The sequence below is a fragment of the Protopterus annectens genome, chromosome 3.part0 (genome assembly GCF_019279795.1).
Source record: "Protopterus annectens isolate FY-2018-M chromosome 3.part0, PAN1.0, whole genome shotgun sequence".
NCBI lineage: Eukaryota > Metazoa > Chordata > Ceratodontiformes > Protopteridae > Protopterus > Protopterus annectens.
This window is the reverse complement of record NC_056731.1, coordinates 1,819,257,291-1,819,280,994: the sequence shown is the minus strand read 5'-3', so window position 1 is coordinate 1,819,280,994 and position 23,704 is coordinate 1,819,257,291.

Here is a 23,704-nt window from a genome sequence, read left to right as displayed (position 1 = left end):
TGTCTTAATAAAAGAACCTGAACCTAGAAGTGTCATGGTGGTACTTGGTGCATTTGTGAAAGAATTGCTGTTTGTGTTTACACCGAAAGTACCTTTACCCTGAGGCTGCTGTTTGAATCTATTGAATTAGACAGACAAGAAAGCATACTGGGCGGTATATGACATATGTTGTGGGTAAACACCTTGGATGGGGAGTGGTGTTTGCAAAGTGGATGCCCATGAGCCCCCAAATGGAAACAGTGGGACCAAGGTCCCAACCCATGGGCAATCACATCTGCACCTTCACAGCCCTGAAGGTGCCTGAGCTTGGGGATGAGCAGGAGGAGCATGCAGACCCTGTAATTGTGTACTGAGGGCCTCAAGGTGGTGTAGCACATCCCCCAAGTCTCTGTGGAGCTCCCTATGCACCAGACCCTGGACCTGACTTCAGGTGACAGGATCCTGTCTGTGTGGGCACCCCGGGGGGGGGACGAAGACCATCCCTGAGATGGTTCCACCTGATGGTAGTACAGGATCAGCAAATGATGATGTCCTGGGGTGGGTCCAAGATGTGCTGTGGCCTGCTAGCATAGCCAGATGAGGTGGGAGAGGTGGTCCTGCTGGGAACAGGCTTCCCAAACATGCTATTGTGTCACAGTTGTAGAACATATGTGTGTAGTAATAGTCCACACAATCCAGGATTACTTCTAACAGCATACAGAGATATCCCCATTAACACAAAACACCAAATTTGGAGCATTCACATAGCAAACAGAACACATGAATATATGAAACCATAGTGGCCCTTAAAATGGCATGCAGGTGACATTGTTAGCAACAGGCCACCAATGATAGTGTTTCAACATGGAACATGGCTAGAAACACATTGCACTATTTGTCATACAATATTACATATGTCCCAACAGTAGGTTTGCTGTAAACATACCCGTTGAGTTGTGTGTTCAGATTATTTTTGCAGATATGGTGGGGGGGGAGGGCAGAGATGTCAATTAAAAACTATTATATCCTTGCAGTATGAGCTCCTCAGACCTTTTTTCCTCTTTATGTCTTTCAGGCACCATGTCTAGAGAGCGGCTGCCAGTTTATTCCCCCAGGAAAATGATGTGATAATCAGCTACCTGGTGCAGCACCACCACAGCCTCTTTGGCTGTACAGCCCATGATCTGCAGGAGAGGACTGCCCTGTTTAATGAGCTCAACCACAGGGTAAATGATGTTGGCCTGCATAACTGCAGTTATGAGCAGGTCTGACATCAGTCCTCTGACCTCATCTGCCATGCCCGTCAGCATGCTGCTGCAGTTAAAAGGGACCAGCTAGCCATGGGGGGGGGGGGTCGTGCCATCCAGCCCACCCTGACACATGCTGAGGAGCTCCTTGCCAGCCTTGGGGAACCTGCCCTCCAGCAAAGCCAAGACACAGCTGATAGCATTGTGGAGGTGGGTGCGACTCCCACACAAAGGATGAGGAGTGTGTAGGGAAGGCCACAGGGCACATCAGTAGACCACTGTCACTTATCCATCTGCATCTGTAGAGTTTAATCATGCATATGAGAGATAAAATATATATAGTCTGTTGCTGCATAGTTGTAATGAACACATGTGCAGAATTTGTAGCATTGTGGGTTTGTACTGTTGATGCACTGAAATGCTGCTCCCACCATGTACCAATCCCACAGGTGCAGCTACTGACATCACATCTCTCACACAACTATGTAGGTCCCTCTGGTATACCTCTGGGGCAGCAGCCTGTAGCTGGTGATTATGGTGTTGTTTGTTCAAGTTTGCCAATACACTGGCCATGTTATGGCCTTGGTACTTGCCATGCACACATTTAATACACCTACCCATAATGCATGCCGTACATGTTCACTTATTGTTGCTGTTAACTGCACTGCATCACAGTAGTTGCCATGGTGGTATATCTGAAGGGTATGTAAGAGTCCTGCAATATAACTAACAACCTGCCATTGCAAGATGTGTGCACAGAGATGAACATAATGGTGGGACAAATGGCCTACAGTAGGAACATGTCTGAAACATCACCCTTATACAGTGCTACAACAGTGCATATACCACTATTACAATGGCAACTGTTACAGATCTACACAACAGCATATCACAATACCACATTCCACAACCCTTACAACCTGCAATGTGGTCCTAACATGAGCAATGAATGTGTAATATGGAATCCTATTTAGGACAGCAAATATGGGGAATACATACCTTAATAAACACTGGAAGCATATGTGTGCACACACTCCAAATAACATATTGTGGAAGCAGCTTTTGAGGTACTGACAGCATTCACTCTTCATGAGTATGCCCCTTCCATCAAGTACAGGTCCTCAATGTCACACCATCAGATGGTTTGCTGTCCAAGATGTATGCCCATCTCATTTGCCCACTCACCTGCATCAGAAGCAGCTGTGGCTTGCACACATCTTGCAAGCCATGGAATGGATTCCATACCCAACAGCTAGCACTCAGGAGTGGGACAATTAGCCTTACATCATCATTGCATATACAATGACAAACAGTGTAGACAGTCATGTATGTGAACAAGAAGTATGGGACAGCATTAATGAAGAAAATAAACAGATGGCCATCCAAGACAGATGACAACACATGTTGCAAACTGGTCATGGAGACTGCCTAGAAACATTCTGCAACACTGAGGGAGTTAGAGGAATGTCTAGCAAGTACTGGCTGTGCAGTACCTCTGTTGACAATCGCCTGGACTCTGCATAAGTGTGGCCTATGGGTTACGGTAATCAGATGAGACAGTTGTTCCACAGGAAACATCAGCTAGGACTCTCTACAGGTAGCATATGCATAACATCAAAAGTTCCCCAAAGGCATGTGTTGCAATGTGTAATGGTGTACCAAGAACAAGTTTGAAACCTACAGACAGTATCAATTAAGATACATGTGCTGCACAAGAAACACCTCACTCCACCTCAGGCCCACCATCCCCATCTGTACTTTGCTGGTGCCAGTGTACACTTGTATGTTTGCCATTCATTAGCAAGGACTAGGCCTGTACACATGATGTTCTGAATTTGGGACACTGCAAAATGGCACTCATGTGTGGACCATAGTTGTCAAGCATCTGCAAAATAGCTGAGGATGGGGAGAGGTGCCATCCTGAAACACAAAAGTGAACTGAAGCAGACATCCAAAGCTCACTACAAATGGCTGTATCTGCACACAGTCAAGGTCATGAATTGTGCCAGACATAACCCTGACTCCACAGAAGTAGTGTGGGTACTGTGTGACCTGCTGTAGTACACTTAACAGTTGATGTAACAAACCATCATGTTAAGGGTGTGCATACCTATGCACCCACATATTGTATGCATCTCAATCCGCATCCGCACAACTAACATATTTGTTTGATACTGCATTTGATTGCACAGGTCATATGTCACATATCAGGTTTGTGTAATGTTAACATAGGCAGCATTGTGGCCCCACAGCATATCAGGGAAGAGGGTGCCATGTCAATAAGGGTGTGTACACTCCTAATATCCACAGTAAGCTTTGAAGGTTGTCAGTGTAATTGTATTTTATTGCTCATACATGCACCGCTGATGATGAGATCTGCAAATCAGACATCAGGCGTTCACTATTGACATCTGTCCACTTATCATCCCAGGTATGTGTCAGACAAACACAAAGGGGCTGTGAGTAGCAAAGCAAACATAACTGACACACATATACACATTCAGCAATGACATGTACATCTGTGAGGTATGGTGCACAGTACACGCCAGGGTGCTGAACAGGTGGACAGCAATACTGTGTACATGGGTGCAGTGTGTTCCAGGGGAAGGGGCATCACCTACTAACACAAATCATTCATCACAGAGATATATAATTTTGGTAATAGGGATTGACTATAGCTGCAGTACATGCTGCTGAGTGCCATATGCCATGCATGTTGACAGATGGGTAATGAGAGGTCTGTGTGTAATATCTTTGTGCAACCTCACCTGTAAGTAAGTGTGTGTGTGTGTGTGTGTGTGTGTGTGTGTGTGTGTGTGTGTGTGTGTGTGTGTGTGTGTACAGTTAAGGAATGACATACAGGTCTTAAAGTGCGTTTCTTGTTTTCCCTTCACAGGTGGTGAGGTGGATCAGGGTCCCTTCTTCAGGCAAACTGATGTTAGTGTCCATACAGACTCTGACAATGATGATAGGTGTGGTGAAGGCACAGGTAGGGTTGTCAAGGGCTGAAGCTGTGCCATCGGTTGACATTCCACTGTTATCCACCCCATCCCTGCACAAAGTCATATTGCCTATACATACTCCATCACCAGTGGCCATAGATGAGGGACAGTTGGCTGGTGGTGGCATGGGACAGGACAGTGTGGTGACTATGGCAACTGTGTCTGGACACAGCAGCCATAGATGGATTCCCAGCAAGGTACCACACAGGCAGATGTACAGGGGTGCTCATAGGAGGGCTACTGGACATCATGCCCCTGGCAGAAGTGCTACAGATGATGTCACCAGACGAATGTTTCAAGCCATCATGGAGGTGCAGGCATGTATGGAATGTTATACCAGACTGGGTCTGAGGCTCTACTCATTCTGCTGTTATTGACAACATACGTGATCTTGCAGGTGCCCACCATTATTTTGCACAGGTCCTGGATAGACGTTTGGGTGAGATGGTGGGAATCCTCAACTGTGCAGTGTCTCTGGTTGAGCATATGGTGGGAATAGTGTGATGACCATGTGAACGTAGGTCAGCAACACCAACAGGTGGAGGTCGATGTGGATGTGCAACAAGTCAGAGCTGCTCCCATAGTGGCAGTACCAGTACCAGCACTACAGGGTGGTGCATTCCACACCACAACATAGCAGGCCACGTGTACATTGCTCTGGCCAGTCCCAAGAGGGACCCGGATCCAGCGGACATATGTTTTCATCAGGGGAGAGTACCATATCTTGGCTTGTACCTGGTAGTCCCGGTGGAACCCCTGGCAAGTACAGTTTTCATGCCCATGGTCAGAGGCGGTGAACTGCACACCCTGCCAGGTACAGTCTGCACCTGTCCAACAAACCCCTGTATAGGGCAGCCACATGGCAGAACTGTGTGCATGCCTACACACACACACATCACCAACACACCTAGGGCAACCCCATACCTACACACACCACATCTGCACAGCCCAATTAATAATGAAACCCCCTAACACACACACACATGATGTCAAACAAAAGGCTCAGCCTAGGTCTCTGGCAAACCCACAACACACCCTGTGCATATGATGATACCTGTGCCACATCCCTGTCATCCATAACATCGATGCAGGGACAGACTAATATGGTTCTGATGCACAGGGTGACTGTACTAAGGTGTACCAATGTAATACTGTGTAACATGTTTTCAGCACTAAAGGTTAATGCTTACATGTCAGGATGAGTAGCTGTCCAGCCATGATGCATTATAGCTGTTATTAACACTGTGTGATTGTGGTCTCCATAATTTATTCCATTTGTATTGTAGGTGCCTATTTGTCAGCAGGATGTTGGTCTGCTGTTTTTTCCTCCAAGGAGTATGGCACTGTGGTGACACCTTGACTGTGCCATATCCTGGGTACAGCTGAGCACAAGTCACAGGTCTGTATAACAGTTACTGCATGTGCCACATGCCTGATAGGTCTGAGGGGTGTACACAGGTGAGTACATGGTGGCTGATGTCAGCAGCCCTTCTACAGTGGACAATGGTAAGTGTACTGGGTGATACACACTACATGTTTATGTATAACTCACACACACACACATACACACACACACACACACACACACACACACACACACACACACACACACACACACACACACACACACACACACACACACACACACACAGGCTTTGGTGTTGATGCAATACCCAGAGAATACTGTACACATGGATGTATGTACTTTTGCAGGGAACCCATTTTAGCCTATGTAATTCCACCAAGACAGAAAAGGCACAAATCACACTAGGAAATAATCAGTCTGCTAGTTTAATGTAATTGATGATGGTACTGGCAGGGTATATGTCCCCTTCCACAATGTAGTGCAATCCTCAACTTGGTAAACATAGGTGTGCTGGTGTGGGTGGCACAGCCCTACCCTTTGGAGGGTGTGGGGTGGTGTACAACTGCAGACAGTGTGATTGACAACTACTTAACCTGTTAACATAAACTGTACAGTATTACAGATGACTAAGCAGGGAATACACACAACAATAACCGCAGTGATGGATGTGTCCACACAATCTACACGCAGCTATATGTACCAACCCCAGCATCACTGTAGAGCTACACACTGGGGAAGAGGGCATTTACACATCTACTACTAGTTTTGATGGAATGAATTTCCACAAGATGATACCTGTGAAATGGTAGCATTTACCAGTCAGTTCTCACACAGATGACCTCCTGGGACATGTTTTTTCCACAAAATGAAGTAGATCCATTCACATGCATGTACACTGTTACTTGGCAACACTGAGAGTAGAACCCCTTACCTAGGTACTTATTGCTACTAATGTGTGTTGCCTTAATTGCACACACCACACAGCTTTTAGGATGAGGTGTGTCCCAGGTTACTTATTAAGTGAATAACATCATCAGGCCTTGTACAGTTTGGTAATGGGGGATGTGCTGGTTGTTTAAGAGCAATACATAGTATGACATACTGTCATATACCCATTGACAAACACATAACAGTCATACACACATCTGAGAGACCTGGATGTATCAGTGCTAACTACCTTGCCAGTGTGTCCAATCTGTTACAGATATGTTGCACACAGCACATGCATCATTGAGCTGGATAGTGTATTCAGTTACTGTATGGTTGATGGTGACAGTGGTCCCCTTACAGTGGACCTTGGGACATGTACTGGTAGTACGATGGTGTAAAGACAGTATACCCAGTACCCGCACTCTGCAATGGATAATGTACTCACTGAAACCCATGATAAAACTCTGAAATACCCGCAATCACACATTAACCAGGACTGCAATACAACCCCTTGTCTATCTCAAGAGTGCTACTACAGGGATATGCATCTATTGCACATTTCACAGGGATAGTAGGGTGATGCTTTGTTATGGCTCTCCTACGGTCAGCGACATCACTATCCCGTATACTGTATGGCAAGGTGTATTGTATTAGGAGAATATGGCCTCAGAATGCTGTATCCTACAATTATACACACTTGCACACATACAAACACTTACCAGGACTTAGAGGGTAACCTATGCTTATCGACCCATTTGTACAACAGTGTTGTGCTGGTACTGCAAGCTCCAGGTAACCCATAGGATGAAGAGTGTAACAAGGTACATGTAATGTCCATTACAACAGCAGCCATATCTAACTATGGCAATGGGGGGGTGTAGTGGGTGTGAAGGCCCTCAGGGTATTATCAACTACAGGTTTACAAGCACACAGACACTGTTATTTTCAGTAATGCACACTGACATATTTGTCACTACTGGGGTCCATAGGTGCAGGTGTTCCAAGGTGTGTACCAGGATAGTGTCCATGCAGAGATGAAAAGAGAATGTGATCACTGGTTACCAGAGCTGAGCCATACTTAGCAGGTTTCAGCATTGCTGCAATATAAATGCTAAGCAGATTTGCACACTGGTAAGTGAAGCTGAAATGGTTTAAGTGCTTATATGTTTAACTGTTTGTTAGCACCACTTACCGTCATGCAAACCTGTGCAAACCCACTTAAAGCTGCTCAAAACTGCCTTAACCAACTCTGTATCCAACAGTCCTTGTTCTGCCTAGCAACAAAATATAGAGATCTTGCAGGTCCTGAACCCGGTACACTACAGTCAGAGCAGTTAACCACTAAGCCATCACAGCTATGCAAACATTTGATGTTTTTTCCAGTATATCTGTCAGTACACATACTGAATAGTAGTGAGCAACTGCTTTGACTTCTACAGTTGTGCAGTACTTGTTAGTGGACATATTGTTGAATCAGTATGTTGTTATAGCTATATAAACACATATCAGATAAATATGGTGGGATATGTCTGGGAAGGTAAATACAACACTCATGTTTACACATAACATGGGTATGGCTATATATATATATATATATATATATATATATATATATATATATATATATATATATATATATATATATATATATATATATATATATATATATATATATATATACATATGTAGATATATGTATACATGTACATACAGATATATATTTATATATGTATTTATATACATCTGTATATTGTGTTATATATATGGTCATATATAGATCTATCTGTATATATATATATATATATATATATATATATATATATATATATATATGTGTGTGTGTGTGTGTGTGTGTGTGTGTGTGTGTGTGTGTATATATATATATAGGTCACCTTCATTTGACCTAAAGTTCATTCACCTGACAGAAATTTCAGGCAGCCCGATCGACTGACAATTCATTTGCCCAACAGTTCATTTGCCTGACAGTTCATTTGCCCGACAATTAGAAAAAGGCAAATAAAAGGTATATGTTCTTTTCCCCACAGTAGTGCGATCCTGGAGTTAGAATATATAGTTCATAGGTTCATAGGTAAGTACTAGGCTACTGGCCCTAGGGCCTATATAAGTCTAGCCAAAAAGGTAGTCTGGCTTTTGCCACCCAACAAAAGTATTTTCCTGTGCCCCTGTCGGTCAGAGCCACAGAGGTGATCCGTGGGATGAATTTCCTATTTCCCATCCAATCATCAAGATTTTACTTGAAGAGTGCTAATGAGGAGCTTTGTTTGATATAGCTAGGCAGTTTGTTCCAGAGTATGGAAAGCCACTGGGACAGGAATCTATCCCTCCAGCATGTTCTGTTTATTTTGATGACAAGGTATAGGTCCCTAGAGTGTGTAGCTCGGATGGAATGGGATTTCTTTAAAAGGAGCATTTCCAACAGCTCTGGGTTTCACATAACTTTGTTTGCTAAGCAAAGATCGTCTCTGAGTAGGCAATATGCGACGGAGCAAAGCTGGAGTTTTTTGAGATGGTCTGCTTAGGGCATCTGTTTGAGGTGGGTAATCCTCTTTGTGAGGTATTTCAGCGGCCTTTTCAGTTGTTGTAGATGCCTTGTGAGGTGCATAGCAAAAGGGGCAGTGTACTCTATAATACGTCTAATGAGTGATGAGTAGAGGGGAGCAATGATCTCTTTTTTCCTGCATGAGAAACCTTTTGTGATGAGGTGTGCGACGTAGAAGGATTTCCTGACTACTGTGGTGATGTGATTATCAAAGGAGAGACTACTGTCCACCTGAGTCCCAAGGTCTCTTATCACACTTTTGGTGTTAAGTAGACTACCACCTATGTGGTAGTTCATGGGTATAGAGTTTTTACCAAAGGGGATGACAATGCACTTTTTGGCATTGAGCTTGAGGACTTGGCTTTGACACCAGGCATCTGTCTCCATGCGGCCCTTTTGTAGGATCTCCACTTCTTTAGTAGTTTTGACTATAGTAGTTAGGGGGGAGTGGGGGGCACAGTTCCCCCACATTGGGGGGGGGTGTGGGGACGAACCCCCCCCCACCTAATTTGGTTTTATATTGTCCACTTTGGTGTTTTCTGATTTAATAAAATCAAAGTAGGTGGGGGGGCTTTGCCCCCCACCCCCACCCCCAATTATATATTCTAACTCCAGGATCATACTCCTGTGGGGAAAAGAACATATACCTTTTATTTCCCTTTTTCTAATTGCCAGGCAAATGAACTGTAAGTCAATGGGGCTGCCTGAAATTTCTGTTGGGCAAATGAACTGTCAGGCAAATGAAGGTGATCTATAGATATATATAGGTATATATATATATATATATATATATATATATATATATATATATATAAAATATATATATATATATATATATATATATATATATATATATATATATATATATATATATATATATATATATATATATATATATATATATATAAAAAACGAAAAACCAAACTGCAGTCTGTCAGCAACGTAAGACACTGTACTCAAACAAGTAGAAAAATAACCACTTTTCAAGTTCAAATAAATAAAATATTTAATAAAGACAGAACAGACGTAAGCGCTTTCACGGACTACCTGTCCGCTTCCTCAGACGTATCATCATACTGAAGCAGCAGCACTATATAGCACTGAAATCAAAAGCTAATTGAATAATTAACAATTTAAAAACAATTTAAAAACAATTTAAAAACAAGTAATCATTGACAATTACAGATATTTTAATTTTTAATTTTTAATTTTTAATTTTTAATTTTTAATTTTTAATTTTTAGTTATTAATGATTACTCGCTGGTTCTAAATGGTTATTTATATGTTTATATGTTTAGAGTTTGATGTTGCGCTATACAATGTTGTTGTGTTGTTTTATTGAAATTGTTTTTTTTTAACTTAGTTTGATAGGTAGCCCTTTAGGCAGTATGTTTTTATCTGTAATCGTCAATGATTACTTGTTTTTAAATTGTTAATTATTCAATTAGCTTTTGATGTCAGTGCTATATAGTGCTGCTGCTTCAGTATGATGATACGTCTGAGGAAGCGGACAGGTAGTCCGTGAAAGCGCTTACGTCTGTTCTGTCTTTATTAAATATTTTATTTATTTGAACTTGAAAAGTGGTTATTTTTCTACTTGTTTGAGTACAGTGTCTTACGTTGCTGACAGACTGCAGTTTGGTTTATTGTTATTTATCCTTGGGATCTTGTGGCTTTGTTTCATATATATATATATATATATATATATATATATATATATATATATATATATGTATATATTTAGATATGTAAACACACACACACGCACACACACATATATATATATATATATATATATATATATATATATATATATATATATATATATGTCTATATATATATATATATATATATATATATATATATATATATATATATATATATGTGTGTGTGTGTGTGTGTGTGTGTGTGTGTATGTATAGCTATATATATATATATATATATATATATATATATATATATATATATATATATTTATATATATATATGGATTCAGTATGTAATTCTGAAATACTGAAATCCCAAATTTCAGTATTTCGAAATTACATAGCCAAAGTCACCAAACACCAAAACCCTAAAACCGCAAAATTCAAAATCTCGACACTACACTACAGCTACAGCACACACAAACACATACATACCATTTCCTCCCAAATGAAATATAATATCCTACACTACAGATGCGTCCCCACACCCTCCCTACTTATATATACTAACTCCGAGATTGCACAGATACACACAAACAACTCACTCCCAGACATTATACACACCCTTGCACACACATCACAATCAAAACACACACTGACAGACACTACAGCTCCTAACCAACAGACATACACATACATACATACCCAAACTCATATCTTACCATTCACACACCACAACACCAGAAGCGCTGATGCAAAATCTCCATACTTCGAGATTTTGAATTTCGCACTTCTGTTTTACTGGTATTTCAAAACTTCATTATTTTAATTTTGAAATACTGAAATTCGGGATTTCAGTATTTCAAAATTAAAAAGGGAACTCGTGTATATATATATATATATATATATATGTGTGTGTGTGTGTGTGTGTGTGTGTGTGTGTGTGTGTGTGTGTATGCATATATATATATATATATATATATATATATATATCTATATATAGATATATATATATATATATATATATATATATATATATATATAGAGAGAGAGAGAGAGAGAGATACACATACACACACACACACACACACACACACACACACACACACACACACACACACACATATATGTCCATAACATGCAGTGTAGTCATACCTCAGCACCAATAGTCACAACCTGTTAGTGCAAGGGGAGGCTATGTAAGTATTGCAGGTATAAATGTAGAATGTTGCTACTGTAACAGGGGTTGTCTTAACAGAAATGTTATGCGGGAAGTCACATACGATATTGATGTATGCCATCAGTTACTGACAGACATCACAAGATCATCATAGTGCAGTACCACACAAATCACAGTATGATCCTGTGGAATACAGTAGAGATATGACCAATGAATGTGCACAGTTTGACACACTCTTGTCAGTCCAGACATATACACAGAACCCCTTAGTGCAAGACGTGTGGACCAAGCCTGACAAAGTGGATGTTTACAGCCATGTAAATGGGGATAGCCTGAAAATACTGGAATAGACAAGCCCACGCAGTTTATGCATTCACACACGCCTGTCTATCCTGACACATAATAACCAGAGGAGCAGAGGTCACAAGCCCAAATGCTACCCACTAGTTTTTGACACTCATCTGTACAGCATCCCACTGCTTTGTCAGAAATACACAACAGTTATGGTGGCCCAGCAACAGTACTTTTGGTAAATATCTGGACATAACATCACATTGGGTAAATACACTGAGCTGCTAGGCATGTCACAAAACACTATGCAAACTACAGGTAGACTGCCACAACACTGGCTTACATTTCTTATGGGGGAATACACATGTACTTGCAACTATAGCAAGCTCTACAGGCATACAACAGCATGGAGTAACAGACACCTGTGTGAAGGTGTATACCCACAACCAGTCTGAACACAGTCACAGTCACATATGGTAAGCATGCTTAATATTCCACTATATGGACTGTGTGAAAAACTCCATCTTCATATGTGCCACTCACACACTAACCCTATATATACTGGGCCAATAGACAGTGTATTCCAATGCCTGACTGTGGTATGGGACATGTGTCGGTCTGGCCCTACAAACATGTACGCTGATAGGGTACCATACACTGCAGTAGCATGCAACATCAGATAGAACTGGACCAAGAACAATGACATCTACCAAGGTCTGTACACAGGCAAAGTAACATATTCACAATATACATTCTGTCAACAATTAGCATAAGTACACATACCACACTACTGTACACACTACAACAGAATGTCCAGATTATGTCCTCAAATATAAGGCCTACTATACATAACATGTCTAGCAGTCTAATATCTCACTGGCTTGTTATCAGGTATGATGTCAGTAAATAATGATGTACTGAACATATGCATCTCTTACTGCATGACATATGTACAAAGGTTGACAGAGTTGTGGCTGGAGGCACAAACACAGGGCCAATAGTGACATGTTGCTGTGACAAACCCATACATTTACTGGTGTAGCAGGGTTTGTTGTGACATATCTTCTGAGGGATATGAAGTCAGTAACTCACATGGTTGTCACTATGTATTGACTGCAATCCTCAGAGTATGCTACTGCATTTCTAAAGACAGGAAATGTGTGAGTAACACACCACATGTAAAACTCCAAACACTGGGCAGTCTGTAGATAGTCCTACAGGTGAGAGTTATCTCAACCACATAACACTGTCATGACAGATATTAAATCATGTAGAACAGCCATATCAACACAAACCCTGTTAAACCAACATTACTTCAAATATAGAAGAGCAATAGTTACATTCTGTCCCCATGTCTGGAACATCCCCCTCCTGTTTGTTGGTCTGTCTCCACAGTGTATGTTGTAAGAGGTATTTCTAACTACCCTCTGTTATGCTGCTTGTCAAACACCCACATGAAGTCCTGCTCACAGTGAAGAAAAAGGGCCAACACCCACATGAAGTGCTTAGTTATAGGAGTGTGTTTCCATGCAATTGGCTATAGGAATGATATCACATATGTTCCACATGCAATTAGCTAGTGGGGGACTGCAGTTCATGCACAGGCCATCAGCTGTTCATGAGAATAACTTACAAAACTCAAGCTGTTGCATAAACAAAGCAGGTCTACTTTTCCACATCCACCAGAGAGGAAGTGAGACAGACATACAGAGACAAAGTAAGAAAGGAAGGGAGTAGGAGAGTAAGAGCCAGGCATGTTTGTCTATGATCCATGGGTGGAGAGTGGTATCTGGGCATTATGATGGTTGCCTATATTGTGTACTAATCCATACTGTCGCATGGTAATTGCACATGGCTGTACATATTTATCTCTGAGAATTATTGACAATCTCTACAATGTTTGGAAAATGTTGGCCTTGTAATGTTGATAATGAGATATGTAGCTCCTCAATATAATGATGTGACAAAACCCATAGTGCAGTGGATTCTGTCATTACACAATCACCTAAACAGGACACAAATAATACACACTCACCAGTACTGAGTTTCAAACCCCTACCAAATTATGCATTGCTTTAGCAGTGTTATGCAGTTACTGTACACGCCTCAGAGCTTACATGCTGGAGAGCTCTCCAAAGGTATATTTGAAGGTGAATGACATCAGTAACAGTGATAAAAGAGGAATAAGGGAAGTGTAGTACATGTGACTGTCCACAAAAGCAGATTATAAGGAAGACGCAACCACACTCTCTCAGGGAATCACACATATTATCACAGCTGGCAAGGACAGGATTAGAATTCCTAACTAGTTTGCTATATTACAGCATGACACAGTTATCACATGCGCCACAGAACTTATCAGGCTGATGCATGGTCAAAGGGTTATTTCAAGGTGACTGACATCAGCAGGTGTGCCACAGTAGGGCAATGGGAGGTGTAGTGAGTGTGAATGGCTTCAAAATCATTAATCTCCACACACACACACACACACACACACACACACACACACACACACACACACACTTGCCAGCACTGACATGCATAGGTTGATTGCTTCACAGGTGTGTAGGAGTTGACTGTGCCAGAAGGCTGTACAAGGCTAGTCAAAGGAAATCCCTTGGCATCAGGCCACATGACAATGGTCTCCAGTGTGGCTTAGGGGTGTAGTCCCTGGATTGGCCCACAATGGTGGGTATTGCATTCACCATCCACTCATCTGGGTAACTATTGTGGGTGGCTAGTGCTGTGCAATGCTTGCCATGTATGGCATCTATATTCCATAGCATGGACAGTGTCTAGGTTGTGCACATGTCCCACATGCATGTTCTGTGATGTGTGGAAGTGTACTTGGGGTCTCTGTAGCATGTTGTGTGGACAGATTGTTATCATCTGATGTGGCATTCCTGACCTCATGTGTTGAGACCTGGGTATGAAACTGAGGTCGTACCTGCACCTACATTGACAGGATGATGGAGGTATTCAGTGGAGTTAGTGGCATCTGTCCATACAGGGCATGTGTATAATGCATGGTATTCCCTTTGTGGGTTACATTTGCAGACTCTACAGTTGTTGCAGGCATCCAGTGGGGAACCTAGCAAAGGACGACGGTAAGCATTTATTTGAATATTTTAGGGCTGGAACAGGGTGCCATGTCCTTTTACTTGCAGGATAACACACACTCACTCAGAAGATGTTACACATCATATCACATTCTGATGTCAGTGGCAGTGTTATGGTCAACAGGCATGTAGTCCACTGCAATCACACCGTGGTTACTATATGTGGGCAATATGCAGAGAACTACCAATATAGTGGTTGTTGCCTAGCCAAGTGTGTTTGTGTATGAGACATGGGTGGAAAGTGTTCTCTGAGTAATACAAGAGTTGCGTATATTGTTCACCGATCCATAATGTCACATGTAAAGCTATGGATTGTCTACACCGGCCTCTCTGCTGTTGGACATCTGTTGACCTTGTAAGGTGGACATTGTGACATATAGTAGGTCCTAAATATAATAATTTAGCAAAACCCACCCCACAATGTCATTATACAATCACTACAACCTCCACACAGGATACTGATGACAGACACTTGCCAGTATTGAGATTCAAACCCCTACCTAGCTATGTATTGCAACTACAGTGTACTGCATTTATCACACACACCACTGAGATTATTGGATAGATGCTGTCCCAAGGTACTTCTAAGGTGAGGAACATCACCAGCCCTTGTAAATACTCCCATTGGGTGATGTAGTCGGTGAGAGATGCCAAAAATAATTTTACCTTAATCACACATTTACATTTGCCAGGTGTGAGGTTCAAACCTCTATCGAACAACGTTTACAGATCATTAGGTTACACATTTATCACACACACCACTGACCTAACATGGTACAGGTTTTGCAACAGATACTTGTGAGGTGGATGATATCTGCAGGACTGCTAAAGCCAGGCCCTGAGATGTGTACTGGCTGTAAATGGGGACAAAATCTTTTAGGTACACACACACTTGCCACAGATGAGATTCAAACCCATGGCTGTATAGTTACTGTTATCATATTGTTCCACATTTATGGCATGCACCACTGAGCTGACAGGGGTAATTGTTCACCAAAGGTATATTTCAAGGTAGATGACATCAGCAGGCTTGCTAAAGTAGGACAATGGGAGGTGTAGTGACTGTGAATGGCCTCAAAAGCATTACTCTGTGCAAACATACAAAGTTTCATAGTTGCTATATTTGGGATAAGAACTCCTACCTAATGAGTATGTTACTCTATAACATTAAACAATTATCGCATGTGCCATGGAGCTTATAGGGTTAGCTCTACTCCAATGGTGTATTTCAAGGTGACTGACATCAGCAGGGTTGCTAAAGCAGGGCAATGGGAGGTGTAGTGACTATGAATGGCCTCAAAAACATTACTCTATACACACAGAGTTTCACAGTTGTTAAGTTTCAGAATAGATCTCCCACCTACCTAGGTATGTTCTACTATAGCATTACTCAGTTATCGCACACACCACAGAGCTTATTGGGCTAGCCTTTGTCCAAAGGGGTATTTCAAGGTGAATGACATCAGCAGGTGTAGTGTCTGTGAATGGCCTCAAAATCATTGATCCCTACACACATAGGTTCATAGGTTCATAGGTTTATACTAGGCTATCTGCCCTAAGGCATTTATAAGCCTAGCCCAAATTTTTGTGGCTTATGAAAAAATACTGTGCCCATTAGTTTGTTGTGCCTCTGTCCAGCAGTGACACAGAGATGATTCCCGGGATAAACCTACGATCTCCCATCCACAGGTCAAGATTTCTCTTGAACAGAGCCAGCGAGGTGCTCTGCCTCACATGGATCGGGATTTTATTCCACAGCATAGGGAGTCTCTGAGTGATAAATCTATCCCTCCAGCACGTCCTATTTATATCCGTGCTAAGGTTTAAGTCGCTTGCTCTAGTGGTTTTGGTGGATTTGGATTTTTTGAGGTGGAGCATGTCCATTAATTCCGGGTTGGACATGGCCTTGTATGTCAGGCACATGTCACCTCTGAGCAGACGGTATGCAACTGAATAGAGCTGGAGTTTCTTCAATCTGGCAGCATATGACAGATTTTGGAGTCCCTTTATCCATACACACACACACACACACACACACACACACACACACACACACACACACACACACACACACACACACACACACACACACATACACACACACACACACACACACACACACAGTTGCCATGTCTGGGATTAAAAATGACTTGTACTGTCATGTTACACAGTTTTCACAATGGATACCAAGGTATGTGTAGACTTAAGAATACTAGCCACAGGTACCTTCCAAAGGCCAACTGTGGATATCATGGGGATCTCACAGGTATCAACATCCAGGGTACTCCATCTGTTCCTGGATGTCATGTCAGCACATGCCGGTGAGCACATATATTTCCACAACACCTATGAGGCATTGATCAGCAATATGCGTCTCTTCCACCAAATAGCAGAATACACTGAGGTAGTGGGTACTACAGACTGCACACACATACACATCAAAGCACCACCTGGCAAGCAGGGTAGGGTCTACATAAACCACAAAGGCTTCCCTCCATCAACTGCCAGGTAGTGTGCAATGCTCAGGACATTATAATGAATGTGTGTGCTGGCAGCCCTGGAAGCGATCACTACTCCCACATCTGGCATATGATGCAGCTGTACCAGAGATTTGCCAATGGGGACATCCCATATGGCCACCTAGTGGGGGATGCTGGTTACGCACTGGAGCCATGGTTGAAGACACCCATCATAAATGCACACACACCTGAACAAGAACTCCATAATGAGGCACACACACAAACCAGAATCATAGTAGAGCATGTGTTTGGGATGCTCAAGTCATGGTTCTGCTGCCTGGACATATCTGGTGGAGCCTTGCATTACTCTCCAGCTACATGTACCCAAATTCCAAATTTTTATTGTATGTGCCATGCTACACAATATGATCCTGTGGAAACAGTTGCAGCAGGAACAGCATGGGGCAAGGCCACACAGCCCCCTATTCTTGCCAAGGCCAGCACAGGCACAGACCGACTCAGAGGAGGAACAACCTGAGCCTGTCCCTATAGGCAGAAGGAGATGTGCCCAGTATGGCCAGGCTTTGGCAAAGAGGCAACGCATAGCACATATACTGGCATGGTATGAACCCAGGGAATGACACCTCTCTCTGACTCGCACATACAGTAAAAGGGATGACAAACATGACACTACCTGTGCTTATCCATGTATAGGGAGTGTACTATGTGCATCAGACATAGTCAGCCCTCCAGTACCATTGTCAATACTGGCACAACCACAAGGTAAGCCACTCTCCCTATCAATTGGTGAATGGAGTAGTATGTTCTGCTACTTGCATCTATGGTACGGATGTGAGCATGCAAGGGAATCGGGTGGCTGAATGGGATGACAGCAGATAGTGGACACCTATATGGGCAGCATGAAATCCATAACAAATACTGGTGTCAACATAGTAGGCAGTACTAGACAAGGTGACAAATCCCACTGCAGGACATGTGGCAGGCCAAATGTGTGTCCATAGGACACACACATGCATGTCAGTGAGGCCCACATACCCAACAACAGTCTCAGTCAGCAGGACAGGTGTAGATGTCCACAAAGAAAGGCTGTGCTAAGTCCTCAGATTGATGGCAATGAAGAACAGCCCCCCTCCAGACCTACACAGACAGGCTACAACAGGTCAGGCAGTTGGATATTAGTTCTGAAGGGTAAGAAGTCTGAAACTGAAATGTAGGTCAATAAAACCCAAGATTTGTACTCCACTGATATGCCTATATTCTGCATGATAGGTCAGAATACAGAATGAAATGGAAGCCAACAGAGTACTTGAAACACCAGTACAGCCATAGCAAATGTTTACAGTTGTCAGGTGTGCCCCCCCCCATAATCCTACATAGAAATGTAGTAACAGTTTATGTTAACAGGTTAAGTAGTTGTCAATCACATTATCTGTGGTTCTACACCACCCCACACCCTCCAAAGGGTAGGGCTGTGCCATCCACGTGTGGTATAACAACAGTGAAGCACAGATTACCTGAGCTGGCCAAATTAGCAGGATAGATTGTTGCACGTGTACAATATGCAGGGCTCTGTATGTTAGGTTGTTGTGTGTTGTGTATTGTGTGGAAGTGGTCAGCATGTAGGCATGGAGGGTTGCGTTCCAGTGGCCTATGGCCAGTACTGTTGATGACAGGGCCAAGTTCTGACAACTGCAGTGCCAAACACAATGCATCCCAGCAGACCCAATCCAGCAGTAATCCATACTAATTGTTCATTGTCTGTGTGGTATGGAATACTGATGTAGTCTGACCAAACACTGGCAGACCACAAAAGGCACAGTTATGAAGTACTGAGAAACCCCTAATGTCCCCGCACAAGCCAGCATAAGGGGAATGTCCCATGGATATCTGTGAGTCAGCTGCAAGAAGCTTCCATAGCACACATGCACTCAGCTCAACCCACCATCAGCCACAGGTTCATCACAGGTCATATTCCATGTACAAACATGTGTCTATGTGCTGTCATTACAGGGGTATGAGTCTACTATCTGGGACACTTGAGTTTATCTGGCTTGTATAACACTCTTTTCCATTTGAATATGTTTCATACATGGGTGGTATCCCAGGTTATATGCAGTCACACTGGCATGTAGTGTATCATTATGTTACTACTGTTAACAGTGCTTTCCCAAGTAAGAGTAGATTGCAGATTGTAGTACTGGAACCAAACCCCCTCGCATACAAAGATGGATTGTGAGTCCTGACTATCATGTTCTTGGTGTGTGAGATGTGTGTCATTAAGTATTTGATACTGGATATAGATCTGACATTTGGATATTAACTGTAGACTACTGTGTGTATAAGACATGTCATTGAGGGCTGCTGTCATGTAGTAATGGCAGACCTATCAGTGTCAGACATCTGTCAAAACATTCATCCTAATGCATAATCAGTTCGCTAGCTGATGTCTGTCTGTCCTCTGTACAGATGTGCAGATGTCAGGTATCCATCTTGGCTGCTTACAAGCAATCTGTGCTTGACAGACACTGACATGTCTGCCCAGCTGTGTTATGAATGCCACAGCTAGGAATCCCCACCCTGTATGCAGCACATGCCATACATACCTCAACTTCACTACCACAGTCAACAGAACATGCTTGGGTACAGGTCTCCAAGACAGACACTTACCATGTTATGTAATACATGTTGTATACATGTCAGTTGGAGCATCTCACTGGCCGTCTGCAAGCAGCAACCAGATGACTGGATGTTGCATTTAACTTTCACCCTGAGGATCACTCATGTGGCATCAGCTGATAGATGGCCTGCTGACAAATCACAGGTGTCATGATACCACTGTACCCTCATCCCCTACTCTTCTCATCTCTCCATGAACAATATCCTGGTACACACCTAGGAACACCTGCACCTATGGACCCCAGTACTGACAAATGTGTCAGTGTGCATTACTGAGAATAGCAATGTCTGTGTGCTTGTAAACCTGTAGTTGATAATACCCTGAGGGCCTTCACACCCAGTACTCCGCCCATTTCCATAGTTAGATATGGCTGCTGCTGTAATGGACATTACATGTACTTTGTTACACTCTTCACCCTATGGGCTACTTAGAGATTACAGTACCAGCACAACAGTGGTTTACAAATGGGTAGATAGGTATGGGTTACCTCTGAGTCCTGGCAAATGTGTATATTTGTAGGATGCAGCATTCTGAGGCCACATTCTCCTAATTCAATACACCTTGCCATACAGTATAGGAGATAGTGATGTTGCTGACCATAGGAGAGCAATGACAAAGCATCACCATATTATCTCTGTGGCATGTGCAATAGATGCATATCCCTGTAGTAACTCTCTTGAGATAGACAAGGGGTTGTATTGCAGTCCTGGTTAATGTATGATTGTGGGTATGTCAGAGTATTATCATGGTTTTCAGTGAGTACAAATTCCAATGTGGGGTGTGGATGCTGGGTATACTGTCTTTACACAAAAAGGCCAGCATGGTAGTTCCACCATTTATTATGAGGTAACAAAACCGGACAAAAATGTCCCTCACTAATAACTTGTAATACTCATACTAGTTTCGGCACCCGCCTTCTTCAGTGAGTAAGAAAAAACAAAATGTGAACCTCAACCAGACGTCAGTATATATAATACTGTTAACCAATAGAAAAAGAGACATTCTTTTAAAGGCTCCTAATACAGAAGTAAATTAACACAGTAGATAAAAGGTGTATACCAAAACACATAAGTGTATATACACTTCAACAAAATAATAATACCTAATTACAATAATAAGAAAATGACAAAGGCAAACGTATATAAAAATATATATAACCATATAAATAGTGTTTGCCTATTACAGTAGTCTGGAATAAATGTTCCTAATGACATAAATATTGAAGGTATTAATAGTAACAAAATCAATTCAATATTTAGTACTGTGTATTCAAATTATGACTTAATAACTATCATAGTTTTATGAATTATAAATGGTCATTAAGACCAGGTGGAAATAGGGCACCAAGGTGTGTGATCCAGTACCTTTCTTTATGGCTTAATATTCCTTGCCAGCCTGTTTGATTGTTTCTATTACCTGTAATTTTATCTATAATGGTGAACATAAACTTTGCACTCGGATGTTTGATAGTATGTAAATAGAGGGCATTGGATATTTTATGATTACAAATATCACTCCGATGTTCCCCAATTCTAATTCTTAATGAACGTGATGTTTTGCCAACATAGAATGATTTGCATTGGCGTGTTGCCAAATAAATAACCCAACTGGTGGAACAATTACCAAAAACTCTGATGTCATATACTTTACTTGTGTTGGAGCTTGTAAACTGTTTTAACTGATTGACTTGGGCACAAGATATACAATGTCCACATCGAAATGTTCCTAATAACTCATCCCCCATAATTGTAAGTTGTTTGTATTTGGCTGCACCACTTTCTCTGTGCTTATAATGGGAAAACAAAGTACCCAACGTTTTTCCTCGTCTAAATGAAAATGAACACTGATTATCCAGGATACCCCTCAAAAATTCATTGGCTAAGAAAATATTCCAATTGTTGTTCACCGCTTGCCTAACTGTTTGGTGATTTTTACCCAAAGTGGTGATGAGTCTGATGTTTTGGCTATTGGGATGTTTACTTTTGCCCCTATATTCCAACAATGTGTTCCTTTCCTGCCTATCTGACCAAATTCTGGCAGATTCAATATCAGAGATACAATAACCCCTATCCAAAAATCTGGATTGTAAATCAGCCTTTGCAACTGTATAGTCCTCATGAGAAGAATTAATTCTCCGAATTCTCAAATATTGAGATTTGGGAATGTTGCGGATAGTGTGACGTGGATGCATACTCTTTGCATGTAACAAAATATTGAACTGGGGATATTTCCAATGGATTTTGGTGTTAAGTGTGTGGTCACTGTTACGATATACAGTGACATCCAAAAAATCTATCATATCCCTATTGGATGTAACAGAAAATTCAATACCCCAAATGTTGCTATTGAGATATTCCAGAAATTCCTGGAGATAATCTGCATCCGCACGCCACACCATCCAGCAATCATCTAAGTATCTCCTCCATATGTCCATTTCTACCAGATATATGTTATGTTGGGGATTGTATATACACTTATGTGTTTTGGTATACACCTTTTATCTACTGTGTTAATTTACTTCTGTATTAGGAGCCTTTAAAAGAATGTCTCTTTTTCTATTGGTTAACAGTATTATATATACTGACGTCTGGTTGAGGTTCACATTTTGTTTTTTCTTACTCACTGAAGAAGGCGGGTGCCGAAACTAGTATGAGTATTACAAGTTATTAGTGAGGGACATTTTTGTCCGTTTTTTTTACCTCATAATAAACGGTGGAACTACCATGCTGGTCTTTTTGTGTTTGTTCTAAGCTTGGTTGGCCGTGCATGCTGTACGAGCGAGGACTGGTGTTTGGTTGTATTGGTTTCACTTCGCTGTTGGCATTCCTGTTTCACTGTCGGTAGGAGAAGGCTCCTTCCCTGAGGTTGTTTTTGGACCTTATCAGCGTCAGTTTGGATTTAAGACTGTTCACACTTATTGGGTTTGTTTGAAAGTTTAAAACCATCGAGACATTCTTTTATTTGGCATTTAGATTCTCGGTGCATTGTGTTATATCCAGGACATACCGTTGTTTTTGGCTCACGAGTCTGAAACAACCGTTTACAAGGTACTGTTATTTTTTCTATAGTGATTTTGGCTTTCAGTCAAATTAATATGGTGAACTGGTAGCCGCAAAATTATGCTGCTTATTTTTTGGGCTCATTTCGGGACCAGGCTATGTGTATTACAACTGTGAACTTTGGGCCTCACGATTTGGAATGACAGTTGCTGTTTGATATCGAGGGCT